Consider the following 20,044-nt stretch of genomic DNA (forward strand, 5'->3'; position numbering starts at 1 on the left):
GCAGTTATTTGAATCGATACAAACCAAGAGGCGTGTTAACCACCAAAACGTGCTGGGATTCTTTGTCCACCGGTATTTGCAAGTACGCATCTGCTAGGTCCATCTGCGAAAAATATTTACCCGGGCACAGTTTGTCAAAAAGATCTCCCGGGCGGGGTAAAGGAAAAGTTGCAATTACTAGTTGCGGACTCACCGTTGCCTGGAAGTCCACACAAAGTCTCAATTTTCCCGAAGGTTTTGGCAAAATTACTAAGGGTGATTCCCAGGGAGACGCCTGCACACGTTCAATTACACCTTGTGATTCCAAATCATGTAATGTTTTTGCGACCTCATCACGCAATGCGTGGGGAACATTGCGCACTCTGAAAAATTTTGGTTGCGTGTTTACTTTCAGTTCCAAATGTGCTTTATAGTTCTTAGCGCAACCAAGGCCCGGTGCAAAAATGTCTGAAAATTCTTCACATAGACGAAAAACACTGTCTGAAGGCACAGTCTGGTTCACTGATAGGACCTCATTTACTATAGACAAGTTAAACAATTGAAATAAATCGAAACCAAACAAGTTCACTGCAGAAGAAGAATGAAGGACGTAAAATGACACAAGTTTTGTTTGTCCCTTGTATGTTGCAAGAAGGCTGCACTGTCCTAACACAGGGATATCTTGACCGGAATAACTAGTTAACTTAACATTTGCGGCACGCAACGGAGGTGTGCCCAGCTGTTTGTAAGTGTCTTGATTGATCAGTGAAACTGCAGCCCCGGTATCGAGCTGGAATGGTAGCACTTTGCCGTTAATGCCCAAGTCTACAAAAAGCTTATTGTCCTGCTGACGACAAGAGCGACTGTCTCGTGCAACATGAACTGACACTGGCACATAAGCACTTTCGACTTGACGTGATTTCCGGCGATGTCGATGCACACTATTTGTGGGCCGAACACAGTCACTGTTAGAGAGAGTGGCACTGGGCGGAGTGGAATGAATTACATGAATTTCCATGGGTGAAGTTTCACGAACCCGAGTATCCTTGGTTTGAATTCGGCGCGAAGCAAAGGGCCTGGAATGGTTGCCGATCTGAGTTTTTGCTGGCAAACACTCTGAACATGTACTTTTTTATTACAGAAAAAGCAAATAGCCTGGCGTGATGGGCAATTCTCACGTGAATGTCTATTAGCACACCGCGGGCATGATTTTAGCACTGCATTTGCTTGCCTGCGCGGCACGTGTGACTGCGAGCCTGGCGGCAGCGGCGCGGCCGGGCGCGAGGGCTGTTTACTGCTCAGTGCAACTCGCCTGGCGGGCCTGTTAACCTGACACACGGCTCGTGAAGTTTCAAATGATTCCTGAGCAAAGTCAAGTGTGTCCTGCCGATCCAATATGTCCATCACTTGTTGAAGGGAGGAATTGACTAGTTTTAAAATTTGTTCCCTTATACGAACATCAGAAACGTTCTGTGCAATTGCATCACGTACCATAGTATCTGAATAAGGGAGTCCACATTGATACTCAAAAGCACAATCCCTAGTAATGGCTTGCAAGGTTGCAACCCACTCCTGATTAGTCTGACTTGCCGTACGTTTTGTACGAAAGAAGGTATACCTTTTCGCAACTACATTGACTGATTGTTTGAAATATGCATCTAATGCAGACAAAATTTCGTTGTAGGACAGAGTTGGTATGTCGCGTCGGGGAAATAATTTGACTATCACACGGTACATGGTCACCCCAACGGATGATAACAAAAAAGGCTGCCGCTCGTTACCTTGAATTCTGTAGGCGGCGAGATAGAATCCAAATGGGCGTGACCACTCCGTCCAGCTTTCCAGTGCAGCATCAAAACGTCGAAAAGTGGATGCAACAGCGTGTTGTGGCGGCGTTAGCGGTGGAGCGGCAGCTGACGCATCGTTTTGCATTGCCCGTTGACCCTGGATGAGCTGTCCAAGGGCATCCAGTAAGGCCTGCGTCTGCTGATTCTGTAAGCTATAAAATTCGGACAGTACATCTGGAGATTGTGGCGAAGCCATTACACAAGTAAATCAGGGCAATATCGATAAGAACGCGGTTGTGCCTCGTCGCCAATGTTTTGGTTGGCAGGAGAGCCAACACCGTGTTACTAGAAGGAGACCGAAAGGCACGCGTTTTAGCTCACGCAGGCTGGCATGAGGTCTGGAACAGGACAAGGAAATTAGAATTTAGAAAAACGGACGTAGCTGGTGGAATACTTAACTTTAATCCATTAATGGTGAACGTCGGTCTGACGGTACATGATTCACAAGATCAAAAGTAACTGATAATGGCGCCTTGCTAGGTCGTAGCAAATGAAGTAGCTGAAGGCTATGTTAAACTATCGTCTCGGCAAATGAGAGGGTAATTTGTCAGTGAACCATCGCTAGCAAAGTCGGTTGTACAACTGGGGCGAGTGCTAGGAAGTCTCTCTAGACCTGCCATGTGGCGGCGCTCGGTCTGCAATCACCGATAGTGGCGACACGCGGGTCCGACGTATACTACCGGACCGCGGCCGATTTAAACGCTACCACCTAGCAAGTATGGTGTCTGGCGGTGACACCACAAATCACCAGGTCCAGATGGAATCCCAGTACGATTTTACGAAAAGTACGCACCCGTAGTCTAGGGGTAGCGTATTTGGCTTGTAATCAAAATGTCCTCCGTCCCGTGTTTGAAGACAACTATCACTTGAATTCTGATTAACAATCAATATTCGCGGATGAAGATTTCAGGCAAAAGACGTCACCTTCATTTTTCAAATGGCCTTTTCAGAAGAGGGTGGAGAGAGGTCAGCGGTTCAGCGCACTCTCTTGTCCTTTAAGTGGAAAACTGCCCTTAAAGGCGAAAGAATCAGCAATGGTCAACAGCATGATGATGCACAAGGCAATGGAAAACACTGCATTGAAGACACATAAGGTGTATCCACAGGTCATGGGTATGTAATTGAAAAAGTCATGATGATCTCTCCATTGGCAAAACATCCCGGAATAGTCCCGTATTCGGATCTTCCAGAGGGGACTGCCAAGGGGGAGGCGACCATGAGTAAAATATTGAATAAACAACGAAAAGATAATGTTCCAAGAGTCGGGGCATGGAATGTAAGATGCTGTAACGTGGAAGGGAAGCTAGAAAATCTTAAAATGGAAATGCAGAGGCTCACTCTAGATATAGTAGGTCTCAAATGGAAAGAAATTTATGGTCAGATGAGCATAGGGTAACATTAACAGCAGCAGAAAACGGTATAACGGGAGTAGGATTCGTTCTGAATAGAAAGGTAGGGCAAAGAGAGTTACTGTGAATAATTCAGTGATGGGGATGCTCTTATCAGAATCTAGAGCAAACCAACACCGACTACGATAATTCAGGTGCACATGACTACGTCGCAAGCTGAAGATGAAGAGAACAAGTGTATGAGGATACTGAACGGGTAATACTGTACGTAAAGGGAGATGAAACTAACAGTCAAGGGAGACTGGAATGCGGTTATAGGGGAAGGAGTAGCAGAAAGGGTTAAGGGAAAATATGAGGTTGGTACTAGGAATAAGAGAAAAGATAGACTACTTGAATTCTGTAATAAATTTCAGCTCGTAATAGCAAATATTCTGTCCAAGAGTGACAAGAGGAGGAGATATACTTAGAAAAGGCCGGGTGATGTGGGAAGATTTCAGCTGCAGTACATCATGGTGAGACAGAAATTCTGAAATCAGATACTGGATTGAAAGGCGTACCCAGGAGCAGATATAGACTCATATGACAATTTAGTGGCGATGAAGAATAGTCAGGAAGAATCAGTATACAAAGAAGTGGGATACGGAAGGAGTAAGGGATGACGAGGTACATTTAAAGTTATCTAAGGGTATAGATACAGCCATAAGGAATTACTCAGTAGGCATTACAGTTGAAGAGGAATGGACATCGCTAAAAACGGCAATCACAGAAGCTGGAGAAAAACACATACATACAAAGAAGGTAACTGTGAGGGAAGCATGTTTAACAAGAGAAATACTTCAGTTGATGGATGAAAGAAGGAAGGACAAAAATGTACAGGGGTATCGAGGAGTACAGAAATACAAGTCGCTTAAGAATAAAAAAAAAAAGAAGTGCAGGGAAGCTAAGATGAAATGATGCATCAAAATGTGAAGAATCGAAAAAGAAATGATTGTCGGAAGAACTGACTCAACCTATAGAAAAGTTAAGATTAAAAGTTCTACGACAATTCCACTGCTAAATACAGAGGAGAGGGCGGATACGTGGAAAGAGTGCATTGAAGCTCTCTATGAGGGGGAAGATTTTTCTGATATGATAAAAGAAGAAACAGGAGTAGAGATAGAAGAGACAGGGAATCCAGTATTAGAATCATAATTTAAGAGAGCTTTTGAGGACTTAAGATCAAATAAGACAGATAACATTCCATTAGAATTTCTACAATCATTGGAGCATGTAACAACAAAACGACTTTCCACATTGGTGTGTAGAATGTATGGGTCTGGCAATATACCATCTGACTTTCGAAAAAGTATCATCCACAGAATTCCGAAGACTGCAAGAGCTGACAAGTGCGAGAATTATCGCACAGTCAGCTTAATAGCTCATGCATCCAAGTTGCTGCCAAGAATAATACACAGAAAAATGAAAAAAAAATTGAGGCTATGTTAGATGACGATCAGTTTGGCTGTAGGCAATGTAAAGGCATCGGAGAGGCAATTATGACGTTGCGGTTGACAATGGAAGCAAGACTAAATAAAAATCAAGACACATTCATAGGACCTGTCGATCTGGATAAAAGCGATGGACAGTGTAAAATGATACAAGATGTTCGAAATTCTGAGAAAAGTTGGGGTAAGCTATAAGGAGAGACGGCTAATATACAATATGTACAAGAGCCGAGAAGGGAATACTAAGAGTGGAGGACCAAGAAGGAGGTGCTCGGATCGAAAAGGGGGTAAGACAGGGAGGTTATCTTTCGCCCTTATTGTTCAATCTGTATATCGAAGAAGCAAAGACGGAAATAAAGGAAAGGATCAGGAGTGGAATCAAAATTGAAGGTGATAGGATATTAATGATACAATTCGCTGGTGTTGTTGCTATCTGATGAATGAATGAACAGTTCTAATGAGTACAGAATATGGATTGAGAGTAAACCAAAGAAAGACCAAAGTGATGAGAATAACAGAAATGAGAACAGCGAGAAACTTAAAATCTAGATTGATGGTCATGAAATAGATGAAGTAAAGGAACTTGGCTACTTGGGCCGCAAAATAACAAATGACAGACGAAGTAAAGAGGACATCAAAAGTCTGTCAGCACAGCCAATAAGGGCATTCCTGGCCAAGAGAAGTCTACTAGTATCAAACATAGGCTTCAAGTTTAGTAAGACATATCTGAGAATGTACGTTTGGAGCACAGCATTGTATGTTAGTGCAGTATGGACTGTGTGAAACCGGAACAGAAGAGAATCGAAGAATTTGAAATGTGGTGCTACAGAGGAATGTTGAAAATTGGGTGGACTGATAAGGTAACGAATGAGGATGTTCTGTGCAGAATCGGACAGGAAAGGAATATGTGAAAACGGTGACAAGGGGAAGTGACAGTATGATAGGACATCGGTTAAGACATCACGGAATGATTTCCATGGTACTAGAGGGAGCCGTAGAGGCTAAAAACTGTAGAGGAAGACAGAGATTGGAATACAGCCGGCAAATAATTGAGGACGTAGGTCTGAGATGAAGAGGTTGGCACAGGAGAGGAATTCGTGGCGCCCCGCATGTAACCAGTCAGAAGACTGATAGCCCAAAAAAGACACAGATGGTTCCAGTATAAACGATAGGTGAAAGAACGGACCCGCAGAATTACAGACTGATACCCCTAACTTCTGCTTGCTGCAGAATCCTTGAACATACTCTCATTTCGAATATAATAAACTTTCTTGAGACTGAGAAGTTTATGTCTACGTATTAGCGTGGTTTTAGAAGGCATCGCTCGTACGAAACTCAGCTTGCCCTTTCCTCACGTGATATACTGAGAACTATGGACGGAGAGCAACAGGCAGATTCCATACTTCTTGATTTCCGGAAAGCAGTGCTCCATTTCAGGCTGTTAACAAAGGTAAGAAGATATGCAATACATTCACAGATGTGTGAGTGGCTCGAAGACTTCTTAAGTAATAGAACCCAGTACGTTGTGCTCGACGGCGAGTGTTCATCGGAGATAAGGGTGTCGTCAGGAGTGCCCCAGGGAAGTGAGGTAGGACTGCTGTTGTTCTCTGTATACATAAATGATTTGGCGGACAGGGTGGGCAGCAATCTGCGGTTGTTTGCTGATGACGCTGTGGGGTACGGTAAGGTGTCGAAGTTGAATGACTGTAGGAAGATACGAGACAACATAGACAAAATTTCTACTTGGTGTGATGTATGGTAGCTAGTACTAAATGTGGGAAAATGTTCAGTTAATGCGGATGAGTAGGAAGAATAAACCTGAATTGTTCGGATACAGCATTAGTAGTGTCCGGCTTGACACAGTCAAGTCGTTTAAATATCTGGGCGTAAGACTGCAGAGCCATATGACATGGAACGAGCATGTGAGAACTGTGGTAGGGAAGGCGAATGGTCGACTCGGTTTATTGGGAGAATTTTAGGAAAGAGTGGTTGACTTCTGAAGGGGACCGCAAACAGGTCGCAGGTGCGACCTGTTCTCGAGCAGTGCTCAAGTGTTTGGGATCGTTACCTGGTCGGGTTGAGGGGGGTCATCCAGGCGGTTCAGAGGCGGGTTCCTACATTTGTTTCCTGTAGGGTTGAACAACATGTAAGTGTTACGGAGATGCTTCAGAAACTCAGATGGAAATCCCTGGGTGGAAGCTGAGAACCACTGCTGAGAAAATTTAGAGAACCGATATTTGAAGCAGACTGCCGTTCTACTGCATTCAACATACATTGAACATAAGGACCACTAAGATAAGATACGAGAAATTAGGGTATATAGATAATGTTTCCTTGCTCTACAGCGAGTGGAACAGGAAAGGAAATGGCTAGTAGTGGTAAAGCAAACGCTGCGCCACGCATCGTACGTGGTTTGCGGGGTATCTATGTAGATGTAGATGTCCATGTAGATTCTACACACCAACGTAAATAGTCTCTTTTTTGCCACTTCTCCCAATGATTTTTGCAATTTTGATGGGATGTTGTCCGCCCCCTCTGCCTCATTTGATCTTAAGTCTTCCAAAATTCTTTTAAATTGTGATTCAGATACTGGGTATCTCTTCTAAATCGACTCCTGGTCCTTCTGTTACATCAGGCAAATCTTCCCCCCCCCCCCCCCCCCCCCATTCAGGCCTTCAATGTACTCTTCCCATCTATCTGCTCTCTCCTCTGCGTTTAACAGTGGAATTAGAGTTGCATTCTTACTGTTACCACCCTTGATTTCACCAAAGGTTGTTTTGACTTTCCTATATGCTGAGTCAGTCCTTCCGACAAACATTTATTTCTCGATTTCTTCTCATTTTCGTGCAGCCACTTCGTCTTAGCTTCCCTCCATTTCCTCTTTATATTCATTCCTGAGCAACTTCTGTTTCTGTATTCCTGAATAACCCTGAACATTTTTGTACTTCCTTCTTTCATCGATGAACTGAAGTATTTCTTCTGTTAATCATGGTTTCTTCGCAGTTACTTTCTTTGTACTTACGTTTTTCTTTTCAACATCTGTGATTTCCGTTTTGAGAGACGTTCATACCTCTTCAACTGTACTGCCCACTGAGCTATTCCTTACTGCAGTGTCTATAGCCTTTGATAGCTTCAAGTGTACCTCCTCATTCCTTATATTTTACGTATCCCACTTCTTTGTGTACTGATTCTTCCTGACTAATGTCTTGAACTTCAGCCTGCTCTTGTGATCTGAGTCTATATCTGCTCCAGGGTACGTCTTACAATTCAGTAACTGGTTTCGGAATCTCTGAACATGATGTACTCCAGCTAAAATCTTCTCGTATCACCCGGCCTTTTCTGAGGATACCTCGACCTCTTGTGATTCTTGAACAGTGTATTCGCTCTAACGAGCTGAAATTTATTACAGAACTCAAGTAGTCTTTCTCCTCCCTCATTCCTAATACCAACGCCATATTTTCCCGTAACCCTTCTATTCCTTCCGCTGCAACTGTATTCCAATCCCCCAAGACAATTAGATTTTCATCTCCCTTTACGTACAGCATTACCCGTTCAGTATCCTCGTATACCCTCTCCCTCTCTCTCTTCATCTTCAGCTTTAGACGTTGTTTGCATGTATGTTGTCGGTGTTGGTTTGCTGTCGATTCCGATAAGAACAACCTTATCACACAACTTTTCACAGTGACTCATTCTCTGCCCTACCTTTCTATTCAGAGCGAATCCTACTCCCTTTATGGCATTTTCTCCTGCTGTTGACATTACCTTATACTCACGCGACTTGAAATCCTTGTCTTCTTTACACTTTATTTCACTGTCCCCTACTAAATCTAGAGTGAGCCTCAGCACTTCCCTTTGCAGATTTTCTAGCGTCCCTACCACGTTAAAGCTTCTTACATTCCACTCCCCGACTCGTAGAACGTTATCCTTTCGTTGTTTATTCAATCTTTTTCTCATGGTCTCCTCCCCTTTGGTAATCCCCTCTGGGAGATCCGAATTCGGCACTATTCCGGAATCTATTGTCAATGGAGAGATCATCATGACACTTTACAATTAGACCACATGTCCTGGGAATACACATTACGTGTCTTTAATGCAGTGGTTTCCTTTACTTCTTTATCCTTATGCCGTTGATAATTGCTTATTCTTCCGCCCATGGGAGCAGTTTCCCACACCAAGGGCAAGCGAGTGCTCTGAACCTGTTTCCATTCCTCCGTCCTCTTTGACAAGGCGCTTGGCAGAATAAGAGTGACTTTTTATGTCGGAAGTCTTCGGCCGCCACTGCTGATTATTAATCAAAATTTAAGTGGTGGCGGGTTTCGAACTCGGGACCGAGGACATTTTGATTTCTAATCAAAGACACCAAGCCTTCTTTTTTAATTTTTTGTTCATTTTTTTTATCCCTAGACCACTTATGAAACGATTTATCTACAATTAGGTGATTGTTCATTCCACCTCTACTGATATGCTACTGTTGAAATGTTATTTTACCAAATCAGAGACATATCATGGTTTCTTGTAGAATCTATCAAAGTAATGTTAGTGACTACAGTGAATTATGGTGAAACTTGAACCTAATGTTTTCAGATGTTGTTGAAGATACAGACACACTGAAGAAAATATACAGCACTGGTAAGTACTGTTTGCCTGCTCGCATTCCTTCATCTTAGAAGGTAATACAAAATGTAAATTATTATGCTTTTCATAACAAATTAAAGTGAAGCTTTGCATTTATTACATTCAATTAAGAATTTTCTTGGTTTCAAAATTTATTAATGTGTCCCGAATTTGGGTCTAGAAAATATGGTGACATTAACACACTGAACTCCGTTGAGCGGCTACTAGAGCCTCAGGATTGTATGAACATTACGTCACAATCTGCACGTTTCTATTTACATCCACATCTCTGCAAATCACATTTAAGTGCCTGGCAGAGGGTTCATCGAACCACCTTCATAATTCTCTATTATTCCAATCTCGTATAGTGCGGGGAAAGAACGAACAACTATATCTTTGCGTACGAGCTCTGATTTCCCTTATTTTATCGTGGTGATCGTTTCTCCCTATGTAGGTCGGTGTCAACAAAATATTTTCACATTCGTAGGAGAAAGTTGATGATTGGAATTTCGTGAGAAGATTCCGTTGCAACGAAAAACGCCTTTCTTTTAATGATGTCCAGCCCAAATCCTGTATCATTTCAGTGACACTCTCTCCCATATTTCGCGATAATACAAAACCTCCTGCTCTTCTTTGAACTTTTTCGATGTACTCCGTCAGTCCTATCTGCTAAGGATCCCACACGGCGCAACAGTATTCTAAAAGAGGATGGACAAGCGTAGTGTAGGCAGTATCTTTAGTAGATCTGTTACATTTTCTAAGTGTCCTGCTAATAAAACTCAGTCTATGGTTAGCCTTCCCCACAACAGTTTCTATGTGTTCCTTCCAATTTAAGTTGTTCGTAATTGTAATACCTAGGTATTTAGTTGGATTTACGGCTTTTAGATTAGACTGATCGTGTAACCGAAGCTTAACGGATTCCTTTTAGCACTCATGTGGATGACCTCACACTTTACGTAATTTGGGGTCAACTGCCACTTTTCGTACCATTCAGATATTTTTTCTAAATCGTTTTGCAGTTTGTTTTGATCTTCTGATGACTTTATTAGTTGATAAACGACAGCGTCATCTGCAAACAATCGAAGACGGCTGCTCAGATTGTCTCCCAAATCGTTTATACAGATAAGGAACAGCGAAGTGCCTATAACACTACCTTGGGGAACGCCTGAAATCACTTCTGTTTTACTCGATGACTTTCCGTCAATTACTACGAACTGTGACCTCTCTGACAGTAAATCGCAAATCCAGTCACATAACTGAGACGATATTCCATAAGCACGCAATTTTACTACGAGCCGCTTGTGTCGTACAGTGTCAAAAGCCTTCCGGAAATCCTGGAATACGGAATCGATCTGAAATCCCTAGTCAATAACACTCAGCACTTCATGTGAATAAAGAGCCAGTTGTGTTTCACAGGAATGATATTTTCTAAACCCATGTTGACTGTTTGTCAATAGACCGTTTCCTTCGACGTAATTCATAATGTTCGAACACAATATATGTTCTAAACTCCTGCTGCATATCGACGTTAACGATATGGGCCTGTAATTTAGAGGATTACCCCTACTACCTTTCTTGAATATTGGTGTGACCTGTGCAACTTTCCAGTCTTTGGGTACGGATCTTTCGTCGAGCGAACGGTTGTATATGATTGTTAAGTACGGAGTTAATGCATCAGCATACTCCGAAAGGAACCTAATTGATATACAGTCTGGACCAGAAGACTTGCTTTTATTAAGTGATTTGAGTTGCTTCACTACTCCGAGGATATTTACTTCTACGTTACTCATGTTGGCAGCTGCTCTCGATTCGAATTGTGGAATATTTACTTCGTCTTCTTTTATGAAGGCATTTCGGAAGGCTGTGTTCAGTAACTCTGCTTTGGAAGCACTGTCTTCGATAGTGTCTCCATTGTCATCGCGCAGAGAAGGCATTGATTGTTTCTTGCCGCTAAAATACTTCACATACGACCAGAATCTCTTTGGATTTTCTTCCAGGTTTCGAGACAAAGTTTCGTTGTGGAAACTGTTATAAGCATGTTGCATTGAAGTCCGCGCTAAATTTCGAGCTTCTGTAAAAGATAGCCAATGTTGGGGATTTTGCGTCTGTTTAAATTTGGCATGTTTGTTTCGTTGTTTCTGCAACAGTGTTCTCACCCGTTTCGTGTACCAAGGAGGATCGGCTCGGTCGTTTGTTAATTTGTTTGGTATAAATCTCTCAATTGCTGCCGATACTATTTCTTTGAATTCAAGCCACATCTGGTCTACACTCATATCATTAATTTGGAAGGAGTGGAGATTGTCTCTCAGGAAGGCGTCAAGTGAATTTTTATCTGCTTTTTTGAACAGGTATATTTTTCGCTTATTTTTGGAGGATTTTGGGATTACAGCATTCAATCTCGCTACGACAACCATGTATTCACTAAAACCTGTATCCTTTTTGATGCTCGTTATTAACTCAGGATTATTTGTTGCTAAGATGTCAAGTGTTTTTTCACAACCGTTTGTTATTCGCATGGGCTCATGAACTAACTGCTCGAAATAATTTTCAGAGAATGCGTTTATCACAATTTCGGGTGATGTTTTATGCGTACCTCCGGAATTAAACATGTATTTTCGCCAACATATCGAGGGGAAATTAAAGTCACCACCAACTATAATCGTATGAGTCGGGTACGTGTTTGAAATCAAACTCAAATTTTATTTGAACCTTTCAGCAGCTGTATCATCTGAATTGGGACGTCGGTAAAAGGATCCAATTGTTATTTTATTCCGGTCGCCAACAATGACCTCTGCCCATGCACGAACAATCTACTTCAATTTCGCGACAAGATAAACTACTTCTAACAGCAACAAACACACCACCGCCAGCCGTTTTTAGCCTATCCTTTCGGAACATTGTTAGGTTCCTCGTAAAAATTTCGGCTGAGCTTATCTCCGGCTTTAGCCAGCTTTCAGTGCCTATAACGATTTGAGCATCAGTGTTTTCTATTAGCGCTTGGAGCTCTGGTACTTTCGCAACACAGTTACGACAATTTACAACTGTTATACCGATGGTTCGTGTATCTACTTTCTTCCTGTGTTCGGCCTACACCCTTTGTGGCTGAAGCCCTTCTTGTGTTTTCCCGATGCCCTCTAAGCTAAAAATCCGCCCAATCCACGCCACACAGCCCCTGCTAGCAGTGTAGCCACCTCGTATAATGGACACCTGATCTATTCAGCGGAACCCGAAACCCAGCCACCCTTTGCAAGTCGAGGAATCTGTAGCCTACACGGTCGCAGAACCGTCTGAGCCTCCGATTCAAATCCTCCACTCGGCTCTGTACCACAGATCCCCAACGGTCCTGTCGACTATGCTGCAAATGGTCAGCTCTGCTTTCATCTTGTAAGCAAGACTGGCAGCCTTTACCACTTCTGTTAGCCGCTCGAAACCAGAGAGAATCTCTTCTGATCCAAAGTGACACACATCATTGGTACCGACGTGGGCAACCACCTGCAGTTGGCTGCACCCTGTGCTCTTCATGGCATCCGGAAGGACCCGTTCCACATCTGGAATGACTTCACCCGGTATGCACACGGAGTGCACATTGGTTTTCTTTCCCTTCTTGGCAGCAATGTCCCTAAGGGGTTCCATAAAACGCCTAACGTTGGAGCTCCCGACTATCAATAATCCCACCCTCTATGATTATCCGGATATTGCAGGCTGAGAGGTTTCCTCTGAACCAGGACAGGCGACAGCATCTGGCTCAGCGACAGCGTCAGCCACAGACAGCGCCTGGAACCTGTTTGTCAGACAAACCGGGGAGGCGTTACGTGCGGCCGCCTGGGAAGTCTTTCGCCGCCTGCTACGCCCCGGGGCGACCTCCCACTCGACAACAGGTGAGGGGGTCAACCTCAGTGCAAGCAGTAACTGGGCTGTCCACCGGTGAGGACCGATGGGAGGACTCTCTTTCCATTTCTGAAATATATGTGTGATCAAAATTGTATAGACCATTTTGAAACATCCTGTATTTTTCATACGTCTTTATTGATACAATGAGAAGCTGCCGTCAATGTGCGATCGCATGCACCGCTACGCCATCCCGCCCACCAGACAACTGAATACGTTGAATGTGATTTGCCTTCTACTCACGGAGCCGTATAAAACTGACTTTCTTTACGTTCATATTCCATCCTGCAAATTGGTACTACGTCTCACCATGAATTTTCTTTAACGCGTTCTCACAAATGCTTGTTACTCCCATGTGTAGTTTATATCTACCGGTGGGTTGGAGGCGTGCGTTGTTCGTTGGCGTTGCGAGCACTGAAACGCAAGTGGGGAAACATTCGCCCTCTCACGTCGCTGCTCCCCGCGGAACATCGTGGCCATTGGCCAGCTTATCGTCTATAAACAGTTTGTGTCCGGGAAAATGATCTGATTTGATCCATATGTCTGGGGTTTTTGATGTTCTATCTGGGATCAGCAATTTAAGTGATGACAGGCTACCCTAGCGATACGTCAGGATAACTACTTACGCATTAATGACACCCGGAACAATTTAATCAACAACACAGTACATGAATCAGTTTTAAATGATGGAAAGAAAAATACTCCCTTCAGTACATAATTAAATGAACATGTACAGGACTGATTTTGATTTTGGCATACCCCTGAGTTACGTCTTCACTAACCCTGGGGATAGGACTATCCTCTACCGGTATAATATAGACTCCTGGAAATGGAAAAAAGAACACATTGACACCGGTGTGTCAGACCCACCATACTTGCTCCGGACACTGCGAGAGGGCTGTACAAGCAATGATCACACGCACGGCACAGCGGACACACCAGGAACCGCGGTGTTGGCCGTCGAATGGCGCTAGCTGCGCAGCATTTGTGCACCGCCGCCGTCAGTGTCAGCCAGTTTGCCGTGGCATACGGAGTTCCATCGCAGTCATTAACACTGGTAGCATGCCGCGACAGCGTGGACGTGAACCGTATGTGCAGTTGACGGACTTTGAGCGAGGGCGTATAGTGGGCATGCGGGAGGCCGGGTGGACGTACAGCCGAATTGCTCAACACGTGGGGCGTGAGGTCTCCACAGTACATCGATGTTGTCGCCAGTGGTCGGCGGAAGGTACACGTGCCCGTCGACCTGGGACCGGACCGCAGCGACGCACGGATGCACGCCAAGACCGTGGGATCCTACGCAGTGCCGTAGGGGACCGCACCGCCACTTCCCAGCAAATTAGGGACACTGTTGCTCCTGGGGTATCGGCGAGGACCATTCGCAACCGTCTCCATGAAGCTGGGCTACGGTCCCGCACACCGTTAGGCCGTCTTCCGCTCACGCCCCAACATCGTGCAGCCCGCCTCCAGTGGTGTCGCGACAGGCGTGAATGGAGGGACGAATGGAGACGTGTCGTCTTCAGCGATGAGAGTCGCTTCTGCCTTGGTGCCAATGATGGTCGTAAGCGTGTTTGGCGCCGTGCAGGTGAGCGCCACAATCAGGACTGCATACGACCGAGGCACACAGGGCCAACACCCGGCATCATGGTGTGGGGAGCGATCTCCTACACTGGCCGTACACCACTGGTGATCGTCGAGGGGACACTGAATAGTGCACGGTACATCCAAACCGTCATCGCACCCATCGTTCTACCATTCCTAGACCGGCAAGGGAACTTGCTGTTCCAACAGGACAATGCACGTCCGCATGTATCCCGTGCCACCCAACGTGCTCTAGAAGGTGTAAGTCAACTACCCTGGCCAGCAAGATCTCCGGATCTGTCCCCCATTGAGCATGTTTGGGACTGGATGAAGCGTCGTCTCACGCGGTCTGCACGTCCAGCACGAACGCTGGTCCAACTGAGGCGCCAGGTGGAAATGGCATGGCAAGCCGTTCCACAGGACTACATCCAGCATCTCTACGATCGTCTCCATGGGAGAATAGCAGCCTGCATTGCTGCGAAAGGTGGATATACACTGTACTAGTGCCGACATTGTGCATGCTCTGTTGCCTGTGTCTATGTGCCTGTGGTTGTGTCAGTGTGATCATGTGATGTATCTGACCCCAGGAATGTGTCAATAAAGTTTCCCCTTCCTGGGACAATGAATTCACGGTGTTCTTATTTCAATTTCCAGGAGTATATAAGTGTCCAGTCGGTGGGTTTCGCTCGCCTTCCTGTTCACCACCATTGTCACTGTAGTGAGGACTGCCCAATGCGTCGGCTAGTGTGGTTACTGTACCGTTACTGCCGAGTATGTATGATCAGATATGCTGAGACACGATTGTGTGGAAGTAGTTATCATTAACCAAGATGAGTGAAATCTTAGCTCGTGCAAAACAGCAGTCATTTCCAGTATCTAAATCATTTGTGTTGTGTTGTGCGTGTGATCATTGCTTGTACAGCCCTCTCGCAGTGTCCGGAGCAAGTATGGTGGGTCTGACACACCGGTGTCAATGTGTTCTTTTTTCCATTTCCAGGAGTGTATATTTCCAAAGGTGAGCTTTCCATAGGACTTGCACTTCCACAAGGGCAGAAGTGGACAGCCCGGCATTGCCACATGCTCTGTCAGCACCAACAAAACTACGCCGTGCCGTCAAAACACCGGCAGCCGCCGCCAGCACTCATCAGTCCAGTTTACTCAGACAACCCCAGTAGGAGTGTCCCGGCACCTCCGCACTCCCCACTCTCGCTCTTCTCAAACCAACTCAGGCCTCCAACGGGCCCCAAAGACGATCGTAGCTTGTAACCGTGGGGTTATAGATACCCAAGAAACCGTCGATGCACCCATTGCTCGGCACACGCTGCTTCAATGAGGGTGGATATAGTCAGGCTTCATGTCACGATTAAGCCGTAAATAAAGCAGATTTTCGAACCGTCATCTTGGGTATTAATAACCGCTTCAGCGATATTTAGTCCTTTATTATTGGACTACTACCGATTTCGTGGCACTAAAAGTCACATCTTCAGGTGAACATCTGTATAACAATAAATCTAGAAGGAATAACAACTCTGAGGTTTACACTAGTATGGTAAGTTATTAAGATTTTAATTTTTTTACGCAATATTAAAAACTTTTACATGAGAATATCAAACTGTTAGTACCCACATGACTAAAATATTAGAGCGGAAAAGCTCGAAACGTTTTTACCCAACATTTGTTGTTCGTCAGAAGCAGCACTACTAAAAGGCGATATGTCATAGAATAAAACAGCCGGATATCAATATAGTGATGGGTCCTAAGCAAATCGTACATAGTGATCCACTGGTAAGGAGAAATAAATGAAAATCATTAAGACCTAATTTTGAACCAGAATGGAAAACTGAGTTGTGGTTGCCAAAAAATAGAGGGTTGTTCACCCGGACAAAATCGTCAAGCAAATCGCTATTGGCAGGAAAGCAGAACCTAAAAACCGCAGCTACCGCTTCCCTGATCTATAGGGAACTGCGACGAGTGGACGCGGCCGAGTGCTCTGTCATACTGACGGCAAAAAAGTAAACATCTTGCCTGTGGACGGCTCGTGCATGCGATGATGATGCGCGGGCTCGACCGAATGATTGGTGGTCTTTTGGGGGGATACACTAATGGTGAATGGGATGAAGGAACATTGGAATAAAAACTACAAAATAAAAGAAATTATCTGTTGAATTTCAATATGATAGTGACAGTTGACATAGTTTTTGTTAATAACGCCCTAAGTTATGCTAAAGCTAGAGCGTAAAAGAGGAACATCATATGCATACATTACGACAAACGAAACAGATCTGCCGCTGGAGTCCATTCTGGCCCAAAATTGGGTCTCGATAGTTTGCATTTATTTTCACCTTACCGATGGATCACTATGGTACGATTTGTTTAGAACCCATCCACCATATTGGTATCCGGCTGTTTAATTCTGTGACATACTGTCTTTTAGCGGTGTTTCGTTCTGACGGACAACGAATGTTGGGTAAAAAGGTCACGAGCTTTTCCGCTCTAATGTTTTGTCATGTGAGATCTAATATTTTGATATTCTCGTGCAAAAGAATTTAGTATTTTTTTGGAAATTTAAAATCTTAATAATTTACCATACCGGTGTGTATTTCAGGGTTGTTATTCCATCTGGATTTTTTGTTATTCAGATGTTCACCTGAAGATGTGGTTAGTGCCACGAAACCGGTAGTGAGCCAGTGATAAAGGACTAAATACAGCTGAAGCGGTTGTTAATACCCAAGATGACTGTTCGAAAATGTGGTTGCCCTACCTAGACGGTTGTCTGCGTTTTCAGATTGATTTTCTCGGCTGTTCTTAATCTGTTTTTCGGCTCAGAATTCATCAAGATGGTATAGAATAATAACAGTCCAACACACAAAATCTTCGTCTTCAGGCAACGACGAGGACGATGTCACAGCGGCAGCTGTGGAGCGCAGTTGGCTAGTGGCGCGACAGCGACTTCCGGCAGAGGCCGAGCCAATCCTACGCAGTGGTGAAATAGCAGGCGGTAAGGTAACTCGCGTCCACAAGGAGCGCTCGTGCGATGTGTAGATGCGCGCAATGTCGGATCCGGGCAGTTGCAACGGACAGCAACGAGTTACTACGTCGGACGGTATCCAGCCGTGCAGCTACATGAAACTTCAGTGCCACCTAGCGCGCAAGCCATGCTCGCGGCGCACTGGAATCGGAGGACAAAAATGGTTCAAATGGCTCTGAGCACTATGGGACTTAACTGCTGAGGTCATCAGGCCCCTAGAACTTAGAACTACTTAAACCTAACTAACGTAAGGACATCACACACATCCATGCCTGAGGCAGGATTCGAACCTGCGACCGTAGCGGTCGCGCGGTTCCAGGCTGAAGCGCCTAGAACCGCTCGGACACTACGGCCGGCAATTCCATTTAAGAAATTGTGGAACGCATGAAGTTCTTCTTCGCCGTGTGGCCATATAACAAATGTATCGTCTACATAGCGGAGCCAGCAAGAAGGCTTCAAAGGACCACTACTTAACGCCTGTTGCTCAAAATGTTCCACAAAAACGTCAGCTGCAACTGGCGAAATGAGTGAGCCCATAGCAAGGCCGTCAACCTGTTCATAGAATTCACCATTGTATTTAAAATAGCTCCAGTGAGACATAGTTCAATTAAGTCACAAACATCTGGAGCAACATTGTCTCTTATGATCTCCATTGTATCTGATACTGGGACGTTAGTAAATAACGATGTCACATCGAAGCTAACAAGAATGTCACCTGCAGATATCCTCAGTTGGAGTATAATTTCTAAAAAACGTTTCGAGTCTTTTATAAAAGTAATTGTTTTACTAACTAGATGTCTCAGTTTGCCAGATAAATGACGTACTAATAAATAAGTCGGAGATTTAATCCCACTGACTATAAGCCTCAAAGGAACCGATTCTTTATGTATTTTTGGTAGTCCGTACATTCTGGGTGAGACAGATATTCTAGGTGTTAGATTATTTGTAATAGAGCTGTCCAGTCTGGAGTCTGATATCAGGTTTTTCACTTTCCGAACGATTCTGTTCGTCGGATCGCTTTTTAACTTGCGATACACAGGATCGCAGGAAGATGGAACAACTGCTAGCTGATCCTGATCTGGTTTCTGTACAAATTGTAAATAGCCGTTCGCTCCTTGTATTTTACCCCTGCCACCTTCAGGATATGAAAGAGAGTATTCCAGTCAACATTCTCTAAAGCTTTCTCTAAGTCTACAAATGCTAGAAACGTAGGTTTGCCTTTCCTTAATCTTTCTTCTAAGATAAGTCGTAGGGTCAGTATTGCCTTACGTGTTCCAACATTTCTACGGAATCCAAACTGATCTTCCCCGAGGTCGGCTTCTACCAGTTTTTCCATTCGTCTGTAAAGAATTCGCGTTAGTATTTTGCAGCTGTGACTTATTAAACTCATAGTTCGGTAATTTTCACATCTGTCAACACCTGCTTTCTTTGGGATTGGAATTATTATATTTTTCTTGAAGTCTGTGGGTATTTCGCCTGTCTCATACATCTTGCTCACCAGATGGTAGAGTTTTGTCATGACTGGCTCTCCCAAGGCCATCAGTAGTTCTAATGGAATGTTGTCTACTCCCGGGGCCTTGTTTGGACTCAGGTCTTTCAGTGCTCTGTCAAACTCTTCACGCAGTATCTTATCTCCCATTTCATCTTCATCTACATCCTCTTCCATTTCCATAATATTGTCCTCAAGTACATCGCCCTTGTATAAACCCTCTATATACTCCTTCCACCTTTCTGCCTTCCCTTCTTTGCTTAGAACTGGGTTGCCATCTGAGCTCTTGATATTCATACAAGTGGTTTTCTTCTCTCCAAAGGACTCTTTAATTTTCCTGTAGGCAGTATCTATCTTACCCCTAGTGAGACAAGCCTCTACATCCTTACATTTGTCCTCTAGCCATCCCTGCTTAGCCATTTTGCACTTTCTGTCGATCTCATTTTTGAGACGTTTGTATTCCCTTTTGCCTGCTTCATTTACTGCATTTTTATATTTTCTCCTTTCATCAATTAAATTCAATATTTCTTCTGTTACCCAAGGATTTCTATTAGCCTTCGTCTTTTTACCTACTTGATCCTCTGCTGCCTTCACTATTTCATTCCTCAGAGCTACCCATTGTTCTTCTACTGTATTTCTTCCCCATCCCTGTCAATCGTTCCCTAATGCTCTCCCTGAAAATCTCTACAAACTCGGGTTCTTTCAGTTTATCCAGGCCCCATCTCCTCAAATTCCCAACTTTGTGCAGTTTCTTCAGTTTTAATCTACAGTTCATAACCAATAGA

The sequence above is a fragment of the Schistocerca nitens genome, chromosome 4, assembly GCF_023898315.1.
Source record: "Schistocerca nitens isolate TAMUIC-IGC-003100 chromosome 4, iqSchNite1.1, whole genome shotgun sequence".
Lineage (NCBI taxonomy): Eukaryota > Metazoa > Arthropoda > Insecta > Orthoptera > Acrididae > Schistocerca > Schistocerca nitens.